General features: G+C 54.6%; 1 protein-coding gene across 4 annotated transcripts in view; it reads right to left on the bottom strand.

Annotated features, from left to right (window-relative positions):
- The window catches only part of MAPK4 (mitogen-activated protein kinase 4), a 148,612-nt gene that overhangs the window by 86,130 nt on the left and 48,888 nt on the right, over positions 1-13,594 (bottom strand). Inside the window, exon 1 of one of the 4 annotated variants that reach the window (XM_038544008.1) lies at positions 6,519-6,764. The exons of the other annotated variants lie outside the window; for them this stretch is intronic. The gene's annotated coding sequence lies outside the window, so the exon portion shown is untranslated. Of the gene's footprint in view, positions 1-6,518; positions 6,765-13,594 lie in introns of those variants that run through there. 4 annotated transcript variants of the gene reach the window in all.

Genomic DNA, 13,594 nt, shown 5'->3' with positions numbered 1-13,594 from the left:
TCTACGAGGAGACGCGGATGGGAGGCACCGACATGCGTGGGGTACTCCCCCCATGCCAAGCACTCCAGGGGGCCCAGCAATAAAACAGTTAACAGAACAGACTCCCTGCCCTCAGACGGCTGGTGGTCGGCCTCAGCCGCACACCGGAGTCCCCTGGGAGTCTAATGACCACGATGCCTGGATCCTATCTGCAGGAGTCACAGTTGATCGGATGTCAGGGTATGGGAGGGCTCCCCTGGTGATTCCAGGGTGCAGTCAGGGCTGAGACCCTGGAGCGTGCAAGACCCAGGGTGGCCTGTGTCTGATCACAATGGAAGCGGAAGCAGCAAGACTCGTGACTTTAGGACTTTGGGATTTAGGACAGGAAAAACTAAAGCAGGTGATAAAACAGGAATACTATTATCCAGATACTGAATCAAAATACATCCATCCTTAGTAAGTCCTGATTCCTGCCTGTTCTGCAGCTCTCTTATTAAGCGCTGAGCCTCTGACCATAGTTTCTTCCACAACACGGAGGAATGCCTCTCCCACCTGTGGGAGAATGAGAACTGGATGACCGACGGTCCCTTCCCGACGAGCGGATGCTCTAATACAAGACAGGAAGCGAAAACAACACAGCAAGATGTGATACAAGCTAATAACCATGGGACAGAATAAATGCAAGACACTTCCGGGAAGCAAGAGAGGTCTTGTGTCTTAACTCTCTCTGACCTCTCCTCCTGGAATTGAACTCCTCTTGCCCCTGAGCTCAGTCTGAGAGCACAGGTTCCTCGGTTTTCCTGGAAAGAAAAAAAACCTGATAGGCTGGAAAAGAGCTGTTGTGCCAGGCAAACAACACCGCAACAAGTGTGCCAGGTGCACACACCACGCCTTCCTCGGGAGCGGCGCCAGCTCCACGCGGAACCTTCCAGCTCACTGCTGCAGGCTGCGGATGGAGGCGGGCCCCACTGAGCCTCCCTGGGAGAGAAGTGCATCTGGAGATAGAAAGGGCGGCCCGTCAGGGAGCAGCAGGCATTTGACAAAAACAAAGCCTCGAAGGGCACCCCCCCACCCCTGCCCCATGCCAAGAGCGTGGTTAGCCTGGCGCTCTGTGCCCTGCCCCGTGCCCACGAGCATCCTTAGCACAGGGCAGCCCGCCGTGCACGGGGTGGGCTGCGCTCCTTCGGGACGGACACTGGTGACCGATGGCCATCCTCGTCCCCGAGGCTCCAGAAGTGACCGTCAATGCAATCAAATCCACTCACCATCATCGCCGGCAGATCACCCACCCCGAGGGGACTCGTGAGGGCTACCAGATGCGGTCCCTGGCCTCAAGGGTTTCAGGGCAAGATCAAAGGTTTTAGATTTTAGCCTTTGGTAGTCGGTGTGAAGCCTCTTGGGGTTTCTGAGGGACAGGATCACGGAATTTTGGCAAGACTCATCCGGCTGCCTTGCATCAAGTATCTTGGATGGTAAGACAATAAACAAAGGAACCAAGCCCTTGAAGCCAACGTGTTACCAAGTGCCCAGAGAGGCCCTGGAACATTCTCTGGGCAACATGTGTCATGCTATCTAAGTCACGAGGTACTTACTTGCTCAGTGCTCAGTGCTCTTCAGGCCCCTGTGCCTCAGGAGCTTGGTTCAGGCCCTGAGCGCAGCCATTCCATCCCAGGCACCCGTTTCCAAGCAGCAATCTAGACACATGCATGTCGCCGTTCCCTCAAGAGTCCCAGTGCCTGAGAGGGGGAGGACTTCCTTGTGCCTTCCCACCCCTCTGTGTCGATGGCCTCTTCCCTCAGCACTGAGAAGAGCCGAGCTGATGGATTCCTCTCTGCCACAGAAATACCTCCTGGGACAGGTGACAGTGTGACACAGACACATCCACTCTCTTACTGCCCCAGGGACCCAGGTGTGGAATCATAACCTGCTAACCAGTTCAATAGGTAAGAATAATACTAATAATGAACACCATGGGCAGGGTCTGAGGCACACGGTACATAGGAGACACCAAACCAAGCCCAGTCCCTGTGCTCAGGTGATGATGAAAGTCCAGAAGATGCTCAATGCTATTCACAAACATCCATGGCGAGAGACCGACTATGACAGGATGTGAAAGAACTCCAGAGAAGCAGCTGAGGAAACACCACAGGCATGGGGGACACCCAAGTGACTTGTTCCACAGGCACGTATCAGGATGGTAGATGCTGACAGACCAGAAGAAGCTCTGCAGATCTGATTAGGTGGAGATAAAACAACAGCAAGAAAAATGTACGTCTCCTGAATGAACAACAGAAGAACACCGGCGCACGTGCTCTGCAGCCCGCCCAGGCGGCCCTGGACTCCCTACAGTCCCTGGGCAGGGAGGTCCCCAGCCCTCACTACTCTGGCCATATGGCAATTGGCGGGGAAGCACATGGCCTGTGCCAGGAGGAGATGCAGTCCCAGGAGGCTCCAGGACATCTACTCGAGGGCTGTCTGAAACCTTCCTTTCTCCCCTCAGCAACATGAAATACTTGGCGGGTTTGACACAGTGGGTCCTGGTTGGAAAGGTGACAAGCAAGCCCCTCTAAGCCACAGCAGGCCCCACTGGCTTGGCGATGACCGGCAGCCCTCTGACCATCCCCTCCTCACAAGGCCACCCACAGATGCCAACAGCCGTGTTGTACATGTAACACGTACACAGCACCTTCAAAGTTCACTGGGTCCTTCTGCAGACATTGCTGAGTCTCACAGCATCCCTGGGGGGGGGGGGGGAAGGCACTCAGAAGCCCGGGCTGCTGATAAAAGTTCTGCTGTACTGTTTCCTACTGTGTCTAGGATGCATCTGCAGGCACATTCCACTCCAATGATTTCTTTGGCTTCACTGTCTCTTCATAGCCTCCCTCCCCAGGAAGGACACCGTGACAGCCACTGGTTCCTCACTCCGAGACGACTTCCTGCCCATCTAGGGGCTACAGGAGAGTCAAAATAATAATTAAAGGGCATCGGAAGGCAGGTTTGGTTCATTATCAAATAAAATAGGCAGACACTGATGCAAAATGGGCTCATGGGACAGAGAAAGCATCAGCCTGGCTGCAGTAGGAAGCCACAGAGTACCAGGGGGTTGGAATGATGCCTGGCAGTTAGCAGAAACTAACTCATGCTGAATGCTTTTTTTTTCTTTTTTTGTATAGTTGATCCTTAGTATTCATGTAGTCATATTCTACAAAGTCTCCATGACCACTGAATTAGCCGTTACTGGACCATCGCCCCCAGGGGAAATGGAAGGTCACGTGACTCTGAGCCACTGGTCAAAACCACAGAGCAGCCCACACACATTTGGGTGAATCTCCCCTTCCTGTTTCTGGATTGCTGAGTTGTGAACGCTGAACCCAGTCAACAGCACTACAAGGCCCGAAGGATGCTTGTGTAACACACGGACTGTCTCCATTGGGCACGTCCCAACCGTCTCATGTGCGGGGACCCCAGGGGCTGGAACTGAGGGCAGCATGTCGGCTCCAAGCTTATGGAGGTCAAGAAAACGTACAGAAACGTATAAAAGCGGCATTAAGTAAACCACAGAAGGAAAGACTATTCACAGCACGAGAGCTGCACCGGGGGCAGGGCGCGGTCTTACAGGCTCCCAGTGGGCACACGGCATTGGGTACCGATGACTGCCCCCTCGGTGCTCTGAGCAGGTCCACAAACAGCTGCGGGGGCACGGCGAGCACTGACTCTGGGTCACGAATCAGTACTAGCGGGTGGGTCAGCTGCAAACCCAGACCCATGAATCATGAGGAGTCGTCCTTTGTTGCAGAAGGGATGTGAAGAGAGGCACTCGGTCTGTGTCTGCGGAATGGGATCAGAGCTGGGAAGACAAATGAGTTATCAGGGCAACAGACACGGAGGCCAATGAAGTGGGAGAGGGCAGCCGGCCCTGCTCAAGCAGTGGCAGGAGGGGGCACGGCCCAGGGGCGGTGCGGCCAGGCGGGGAGGGCTGTGGATATTACCCGCAATCTCAGAGCACCTGGCCAGGTGCAGGACCAGAGAGGTGCAGAATTTCAGGACCTCAGAGGGTGGCCCAGGAGAGGGCCCAGATCAGGTTGGCACCCACCGCCCAGCACCCTTCAGAATCCCCAGGATGGAGAGGACTGGCTGGTCCGGGGGAGCAGGAGGAGCAAAGGGCTCCAGAGTGCCAGGCCTCCAAGTCTCGGGATCCAGTATCTGTACAAAAAGGACATGGGGGGGGGGGGCACTGAGGATGGGGGGGGGCCAGAGCTGGGACTGGGGCCCAGAGCTGGGAACCAGGCACCAGAGCTGTGGGCCAGGGGCTGGAACTGGGAGCCGGGTGCCAGGGGTTGAAGCTGGGGGCCAGGAGTTGGGGGTCAGGGGCCGGGGGCCGGAGCCGGAAGCCAGGGGTTGGAGCTCGGGGCCGGGGCCAAAGCTGGAGGTAGAGGTCAGGAGCTGGGGGCCAGGGGCTAGAGCTGGGGGCCAGGGGCTAGAGCTGGGGGCTGGGGGCCGGGCAGGTCTTCCCCAACCCCACCTCTGGCTCCCTCCTGTGCACCCCTTCACCTTCCAATGGTGCATCACTGCTGACCCGTCTCCTTCGCAAATGTTGGTCAAAGCCCTTGACATGCCTGGACACCTACACGTGCCTGATAAAAGGCTTTGTCCTTAGGCCAGAGCTGGGCACTCTGATCATTCAGCTCACGTACAGACAGGAAACAGACACAGTTAGGGGGAGCTCTTGGAGCTTTTTCATTTGATCCCATTCCTTTATTTTCCCTTGTGTTGTCCTCACTTGAAGAGACTGATCCAAAACTACTGTTTGAAATAATGTCAAAGAACTTACTGCATATGTTTTCCTCTAGGAGTTTCATGGTCTCAGGGCTTCAGGTATCTAATGCATTTGGGTTTATTTTTCTGTTTTTCTGTTTGGTGTAAGAGAGTGGTCCAGTCTCATTCTTTTGCATGTGGTGGTTCAGTTTCCCCAACACCATTTGTGAAGAGACTGTCTTTTCCTCATTGCATATTCTTGCCTCCTTTGTTGTAGCTTAATTGACCATCGGATGTGGGTTTATTTCTGGGCTCTCCATTCTGTCCCATTGATCTATGGGTCAATTTTTGTGCCAACACCATACAGTTTTCATTATGATAGCTTTATAGTAAATCATGTGGATATCTAGGACTGTGATGCCTCCAGCTCTGTTCTTCTTTCTCAAGATTGCTTTGGCTACTGGGGGTCTTTTCTGATTCCATAAAGACTTTAGGATTCCTTGTTCCAGTTCTGTGAAAAATGTCATTGTTACTTTGATGGGAATTGTATTGAATCTGTAGATGGCACAAGGGAAACCATCAACAAAACCAAAAGGCAACCTACCTAATGGGAGGAGATATCCGCAAATCATACACCCAACTAGGGGTTAATATACAAAATACATAAAGAACTTACACAACTGAACATAAAAAACCAAATACCCCAATTAAAAACTGGGCAGAAGACTGGAATAGATCTTTCTCCAAAGAAGACCTACAGATGGGCAACAGGCACATGAAGAGATAGATGCTCAGAGTCACTCAAGAGGGAAATGTAAATCCAAACCATAGTGAGACATTCCCTCACACCTGTAAGACCAGCTATCACCACAAAGACAAAAAAAAGCACAGGTGTGGAGAAAAGGAACCCCTGGTACCACTGTTGGTGGGAATGTAAGTGGTGCAGCCACTGTCAAAAACAGTAGGGAGGTTCCTCAAAAACGAAACAGAACTACCTGGTAGTCCAATGCTTCTACTTCTGGGTATTATCTGAGGACATGAACACACCAACTGGAAGAGAATGCACTCTTATGTTCACTGTGGCATTACTGATAACACCCAGGATACAGAAGCAACCTAAGTGTCCGACAGACGGATAAAGAAGATGTGATACACACAGACGTGCACCATGGAATATTATTCAGCCATAAAAAAGAATGAAATCTTGCCATTCGTGACAACATGGATGGACCTAGAAGGAATTATGCCAAATGAAACGAGTTGGGCAGAGGGAGACACGTACTGTATGACTCCACTTACATACGGAAGCTAAACAACAAAACAAACAAAGCAAAACAGAAATAGGCTCATAGATACAGGAAACAAACCCCTGGTCACTAGAAAGGGGAGGGCTTCTGGGGATGAAACAGGTGAAGGGGATCAGATGTACCAACCTCCAGTAAAAAATAAATAAAGAAGATGCAATGTACACACAGGGAACACAGCCGATAATACTGTAATGACCTTGTACAGTGACAGATGGCAATTAGACTTTCCACGGGGACCATTCTGTGATGTATATCAGATCTCTATGATTTAAGCCTGGGACTCGGAGGATATTGTACGTCAATTACACTTCAATTAAAAAAACAAACAGAGTCTCTGAGCTGACAGTCTGACTCCGGAGCCCTCAGCTTTAAGCAGGGGCCTAGCAGCTCCTGCATGCTCACTGCTGAGTCCCCGCAGCTTGGGGTAGAGCTGGGGCGTCCCAGGGACCGCAGAAATAGAAGTTGGATCATGCTCACCTCTGACCTTCCAGGGGAGCGCCTTGAAGCCCCAGGCTCAGTCCTTCCTTCTCCAGCAGCTTCCATCAGGCACAAGGGTGTCTGCCCCGTGCCGCCCCCGGTCCTGCCCCAGGACTTGGGCCAACACTCTGCTGTGCTGAGACTCTTCATACTTCTCCAACAAGGGGCCCGAATCTTCACCAGGCACCGGGCTCCGGCTCCTGACCCCGCAGGCTCCCCTCCCACGGAGAGCTCTGTGGTGGGCCAGCCCTGAGGACCAGAGACAAGTCTGTGCAAGCAGCCACCGCCCTGCTGAGAACTTTCCATCCCAAATTAACACACATGTTCTATTCCAGCCACAGAGCCCACTAATGCGAGTAACTTAATCACACTGTTGTTTGCTCAGTCTGGCCATAAAGCCCGTAAACCTCATCCTCCCGGGGGCTTTCGCCACTGGCTGGGGAATGAACGACACACGTCAAGCTCGTTACATGGCTCCCTCAGGACTGTGCTCCCATTTCTGCTCTCGGGCCCTCCAACCCCGAGCCACTGCATGTCAGCCCCGAGCAATGCCCTCCCCTGAATCACTGAATGCCAGCACCTAACCTTTAAAAAGTCCCGACAGGTCAGAGAGCAAGGCGGAACAAGGAAACTCTAATCAGGCATTGCTTCTATCTGCACATGCTCCTCATAAATTATGAAATCTCTTCTCGCCAAGTGTCTCCCAAAAAAGACAAAGAAAATGGATCTTTTTCTGCTCCCCAATCTAATCTGGGTATAAAGTGAAATTAAAATCAACAAACGGCTAAGTGTGCCTAACCCTTAGTCTATTAATCCAACAAATGGGTGGAACGATGCATCTACATTTAATAGCACAGGCAAATAGAAGAGCGGTTGGCTGCTAGCCCGGCAACGATGACACATGGACACGCAGCGTGGCTGAGAGGCAGCAGGACGTGGGTGGGAGAAGCAGGGGCCGGAGGGGCTGCAGGAGACCCTGCTCTGTCACCGAGTAGCTCGTGGAGTTGGGTGTATATCACTTCACTCTCCAGGCCTGGGTTTCCTCCCCTGGAAAACACTGACATAAAGATAATTTGGTCACCGTGAGGGGTGCCCAGATGGCTCCGTCGGTTGGGCGGCTGCCTCTTAATTCCCACTCCAGTCAGGGCCGCGGGGTCCTGGGGTCAGGCTCCGTGTTGGGCTCCACATTGGGCCTGGAGTCTGCCTGGGGTCCTCTCCCTCTGCCCCTCCCTCCCCACCTCTCGCAGAATAAATAAATACATCTGTAAAAAGGTTTATTTGGTGACAGTGAGATCAAATAAGGCCCCGGGCCCAGAAAGCCCTTGTGAGACCCTTTGGTCCTGCTCTGAGGCAGACGAGGCCCCTGGGCCCAGGTGTCCCACGCGCTGAAGGGCCTTTGGAAGGTCTACCCTGGATTCCAGCAGAGCCAAAGGAAACTGCGCCGAGAGGATTTCGAGAAATCCCAGCCGGGGGAGGCAAGCTCAAACTGGATGGAAAGAATTCGTACTCCCCGTGGCCCGCCAGCCCTTGGCCTCCTGACGTGATCAGATGCTGGATTTGGAAGCAGCTAACACGATCAAATTCTTCACACTTCTAATTACTTCATGGTTTGTACACACATTTTGGCGGTTGCGTCAAGGCTGTTTTATTAATTCACAGATTTTCACTATTTTTGCTTCTCCTTTTCTTGCCAATTAGCTGCCCCTTGGCATCTGGGGAGAGCTACAGTGGGCACCGGTCCTCCCTGCCCCCTGGCCCCCACCCAGGGTGAGAGTCAGCAGCCAGCATGGTGGGAGGGGTGGCCTGGTGGGGCCATTCCCCAAGGATGCCTCACTGCTTCCTCTGCCCGAGAGACCAGCCTGTAGGCCCCCCATGGCCGCAGGCTGATCCTACACGCGCTCCAGGCCCGGGCTCACACCTCATGGAAAAGCCTGCCATTGCTACCCCCGTGAACATTCTTCCATTAGTCCCCCCAGGGACTAATTAGTCCCCCCATTAGTCTCCCGAGAGCACCCGAGGCACCCAGGTCACCGGTGTGGCCAATCAATACCACCCAAACTCACAGCTGCATGAAACCCTGCCCGTCTGTCAGCCCTCGGCAGGCGGAACAGGGCAAGGATCTGGTTCGAGTCCAGCTACTCGTGGGCTCACCTCACCTCCCCAGGGTCACACCATACGTGCTACGTGCAGAGGACGGAGGTTCCAGGACTGCCACAAGCAGCCGGCTGAGGGACGCGGTACCTAGTGGCAGGGCGTGTGGGCCTGACTGTCAATCAGAAGGACCTCAAGACTGGGCTCCACGTGGAGCCAGGGCCTTGCCCTCGCCCAGGGCCCAGGCTGCCTGATGCTGGGGGCAGGAAGCGGGAGGGGGAGCCTGTGGCTTTACGGGGCCATAGGCCCCCGCCCTGCCCTCCTCAAATGATTTCCTCAACCCCCTTCTTTTGGAATGACCCCCCGGGGGAGGGCCAGGCAAGACCCAGCTGAGGAAATGCAGAGGGAGTGGAGATGGAAGCCGTGTGGCAGGGCTGGGGGGCCAGAGCGCGGGGCTGGGAAGGCGAGGCCGCCCCCTTGGCCACAGGGCCCGAGAACATACTACTCGTGTCGGGGCGCCGGGCGCCAGGGGCAGCCCGCATGTGAGAAACGGCACACGCTGGTGGACGCCAGCAAGGCCTTGACACCCGCCATCGGGCCTGGGGCTGACACGGGGCGTCCCTGACGGCGGGCAGGAGGGGTGCAGGAGTGACCCTCTGGGCGCAGCTGGCCGCCTGCCACGCCCACACCTGCACTGTGCCCCCGTCGGCCGCCAGGCTTCCCGCGCCCGAGGTGGGCTCCCGAGGTCGCAGGCCAGCTGCCCTGGGCACAGCACGTGTCTCCCGGGGCCAGCCCTGTCCTCGTGCCCATCAGCACAGGGAGGCACGGCACTGGCGGCGCCTCGGGCAGCCTGAGCGGCGGCTCCCTACAAGCAGCAGCTCCTTGCACGTGGCCCGGGCTGTTTCCAGACACTTCTCACCCGCCGGGTCCCCGAGGCTGAATCAGGTTGGAATTCGGTGCCACAGGCCGAGGGGGAAGACAGGGCTCGCTGGCCCACCCGCCTCGACATGCGTCACGCATCACACTGGCTGCTCTCCAGTGTCGTGTCCTGAACACACCGTCCTCCAGGCCCCAAGGCAGCCAAGGCTCCCCAGGGGGCCGCACCAGAAGAGCAGTCCAGACCCGGCCCTCAGCAAGGACACCGCATAGATTAAAAGGGATGTTTCTCATTGTTATATTTTTTTAAAGATTTTATTTTTTTGAGACACAAAGAGAGAGATCATGAGCAGAGGGAGGAAGAGGGAGAAGCATGTTCCCCACTGAGCAGGGAGCCCGACGCAGGACTGGACTCGACCCCAGGACGCTGGGATCATGACCGGAGCTGGGGGCGAGCGCTTCACCGGCTGAGCTCCCCGGGCGCCCCATGCTCTTGTTCTAAAGCCCTAAACCCATATATCTGGCAGTTTGTGGTGGCTGCTACTCGATCATCCATAAAAGTCTTTCCTTGCCTGAAATAAATCACTGTTTCTCAGATGCTGCATTTCCAAACCTCCGGGCCTGTCACAGCCGCAGGGCAAGGCCCAGTGCCACCTAGGGCGACCGTTCCCACCAAGTGTCTAGCACTGGTGCCATGGACCCACACAGCCCCAGGGCCCTCCCCAGGCAAACCGCATCCGAGGACACACGGCAGGAGCGCGGAAGGGCCTCCGACCCCGCAGCTCTGCAGGGCCACTCCAGCTGTGGGAGGCCCTGGGCTAGAGGGGCAGGACAGCAGGACGGCCTGGTGCTTGTCCTCAGGGGTCCTCGCAAACGCCCTCCACACTGAGCCCTCTCCCACAGCCTGCCTCCCTGGGACAAGGGCAGGGCACGGGGCAGCCCCCGGGAGATGGGCATGGGCTCCCCGCCCTCCAAAGCCGTGGGGCCAGCAGGGGACAGACCTGCGGGTGCACCCTTGCTGCCATGAAACACCGGGTCTCCCCCCAGAAGACTCCCCCAAGCCCGCCTGGCTGGAAGGCAAGGCCCTCCTCCTGCTCTTTGGCCCACTTCTGCTGTTCCTTGTGTTTGTGGCCACCATCGTGCCTCTGCATATACTAAAGTCCCCCGAGGCCACCGTGGACTCCAGGGTTAACTGGTACTATGCGCACATCCTGTCTCCCCAGAGGCCCTCAACGGCCCACAGCGGGGACTCAGAGCCGGACACGGGCAGTAAGTGTCGGTGGACATCCGGGCGGGAAGGAGTTGCTCTTCGAATGATGGCATCTCTAACGTTGTGCCACATGGACACCACAGACATAAAGTCTCGTGCACACTTGGCAAAGAAAGAAACTGAAGAAACTCCAGGGAAATCTTAAGAAAGGTGTTGGCAAGAGCCAGCCTACCGGGGACAATGCAGGTTTCACTTCCAGGGAAAACTCTGCTCCTGGCGGCATCTGTACCTGAATTATCAAGAGCTCAATTCTCCAGCTCGCCATCCCTCTCTGCCACTGTGTGGGCTCCTGGTGGCGCTGACCACCAGCTCTGGATGGAGACAAGAGTCAAACCTCAAACCTTTAGCGGCTAAAGCAAACGGTCAGCGTGGGGAGTCGGCCAAAATCCATGACTTTGTGGTGGACTGAGGCTCTCCTGACTTTTCAGTTCACAGAGTCGCTTGCTCCCAGACCTGTCAGCACCTCTCTGCCACAAGGACCAGGTCCATTTCCCTCCCTGGGATCCAAAGGTCCTCAGGGGCAGGCATCTTCTCTCTCTGCCTGCAGGTTTGGAAGGCCCCACAGTGAAGAAGTCAGAGGGTCTGAATCTCAGCTTTATTGCCAACTACCCAGAAAACTAGGTGCGAGCTACTTAGTCCTTCCAAGGCTTGGTTTGCCCATCTGGAAAATGGTCATCATAGGGCCTCCGTGATGTGCTTAAGTGAGTGAACACATACAAAAGCACTGAACACAGGCTCCAGTCATGTAACGAGCGGTCAATAAAATTAAATACTGCTCTTCCTCTTTAATAGCCTCCAAGGACCCTGTTTCCTAGCAAGTCCCATAACAAAAAGGCTACTTGACTCAAAAGAAGTAAAAATAAGATGGCATAATGATTAAGTCGATAGTTACCTAACTACACAGATAACGTCTCCAAAGGGGGAAGGAAAGTAGATGGGCGGGGGGGGGGGGGGGGGGGGGGGGTCGGGGAGGCCTACAGGTGGATTTTTCTTCTTCCTTTAAGTTATGTTAGTGTCGTTCTGGTTCTTTGTGCTGATTCCGAAAAATGAGTAGGGGTGCAGAGTGATCTTCATAGTGAACTATGTAGCCCCACTTCCCGCCCCGTGTGCAAACAAACAAAGTAAATGCTGAGAAGCCAGTTTCATCTTAGTGCACGCAGGGCACCTCGGATTGTAAAGAGGCGCATTCCACAGGCAGATTGCACGCCAGAATTTCCAAAGAGGGGACCTAAGAGTCTGCATCTTATTAAGTAAGTTCCTCAGGGGATTATACGCCCAGAAGTCTGAGAGATTCTAGAAAGAACTCTGGGTTTGCAATCAGAAGATCCAAGTTCTAGTCTTAGCTCTGCGGCTGTCTTTTAGCAAAAGTCCCACATCCTCCTGGGTTCCCTTTTGCTTTCTGCTTGTAATGCTTCCAACTGGATGATCACTGAGATCCGTCCTAAAAGAGAAGGGGTCAGTCACATTCCCCATCGGGAACCCAGGACAAAGGAGAAAAGCTGGCCAGAGAGCCCAGATTCCTGAGGATAACTAAATAATCCTCAGGACAAATAAATATTCAGCAAGTGATCAGGCCTCAGCAAAAGTGAGATGCATGGTGACGTCTGCCAAGCCAAATAACGCCGCCGCACAGCCTGCATTCCCCGGGAGAGCCAGGACCCAGCTCTGCTTCACAGCCGGCAGCTGGCGGCAGGGCCCAGCCTCCTCTCCTGTCAGGCCCCCACGGCTCCAGCCTCCAGCCAGGCAGAGAGAAAGGACTGTGGGAGGAGAGAGGGAGCTCACATTCCCGGCTCTGGGAAAAGGCCACCATGGCTACAAACGAGAAATTTCCCTGAGGGCGAGTGTGTTGGTTGCACCGAGGGAGAAAGAACCACTGGCAAGACTGGAGAGGAGGGCAGCCACCAGAGACCCCCGAGCTGTACTCACCTCCCTGGGGCAGTCAGAGCCCACGTCCAGCGTCATGTGAACGCCCGGGACCTGATGAGCCCGTTCACCTGCTGAGTAGACATCATGACTCACAGAAAAACAGCCCATGGCTGATCATTTCATTCCTTCTAATGAAGGAGTAACAAATACCCTATTTGCAGACTGCCCAGTACAGCATGTAGGAGCTCGTACCCCTTAGGCCAGGATGCTCTGCCTGGATGTTAACCCAGGTTCACAGAAGGTCGAGTTTTTATGTCGACTCGAAAGATCCTTCAAATACCTCTTTCTCTTTGCGGGGGGGGGGGGGGGGGCATCCTCATTAGAATAAGACATTTTGCACTTATATTCACCTGCTTGCAGTGGTAACGTGCAGACTTTAGCTTCCTTGGGGCGCAGAAAGACATGCTGTAGGGAGGCAGTTACCCCGCCCGGAGCCTGAGACGGCAAGTGTCCAGCACACCGACTTTCTCTTTTTTGGGGGCGTGGGGACAAAGGGGGAGGGAGAGAGACAATCTCGAGCAGGCTGCATAACCAGTGCCGAGCCAGAAGCGGGGCTCGAGCTCATGACCCCGAGATCATGACCTGAGGTGACACCGAGAGTCAGATGCTGAACCACTGAGCCAGGCGCCCCTGCACACTGGCTTTCCGACAGTATTTTTTTTTTTTTTTTCCGACAGTATTTTTATAGGTCACAGTCTTTGTATTTTCTCTCCAGGTTTGGGATTTTTTAAATCCTAATCTATCTCTTCAAGCACCTGTCCCACATGGGCTCACCCCAGTACGATGATGACGCTCTCATAAGCCGAGCAAATGTTTCCTTGTCAGGCTTGTAAATGGTTCCTCGTTACTTGTGGTCTCTAACACCTCTACAGATAGAGATTTTAAAAGCACCGCGATACATTTTAGAGATAAT

This window comes from Canis lupus, chromosome 7, assembly GCF_011100685.1.
Source record: "Canis lupus familiaris isolate Mischka breed German Shepherd chromosome 7, alternate assembly UU_Cfam_GSD_1.0, whole genome shotgun sequence".
In the NCBI taxonomy this organism is placed as follows: Eukaryota; Metazoa; Chordata; class Mammalia; order Carnivora; family Canidae; genus Canis; species Canis lupus.
This window is presented reverse-complemented; position numbering and strand designations above follow the sequence as displayed.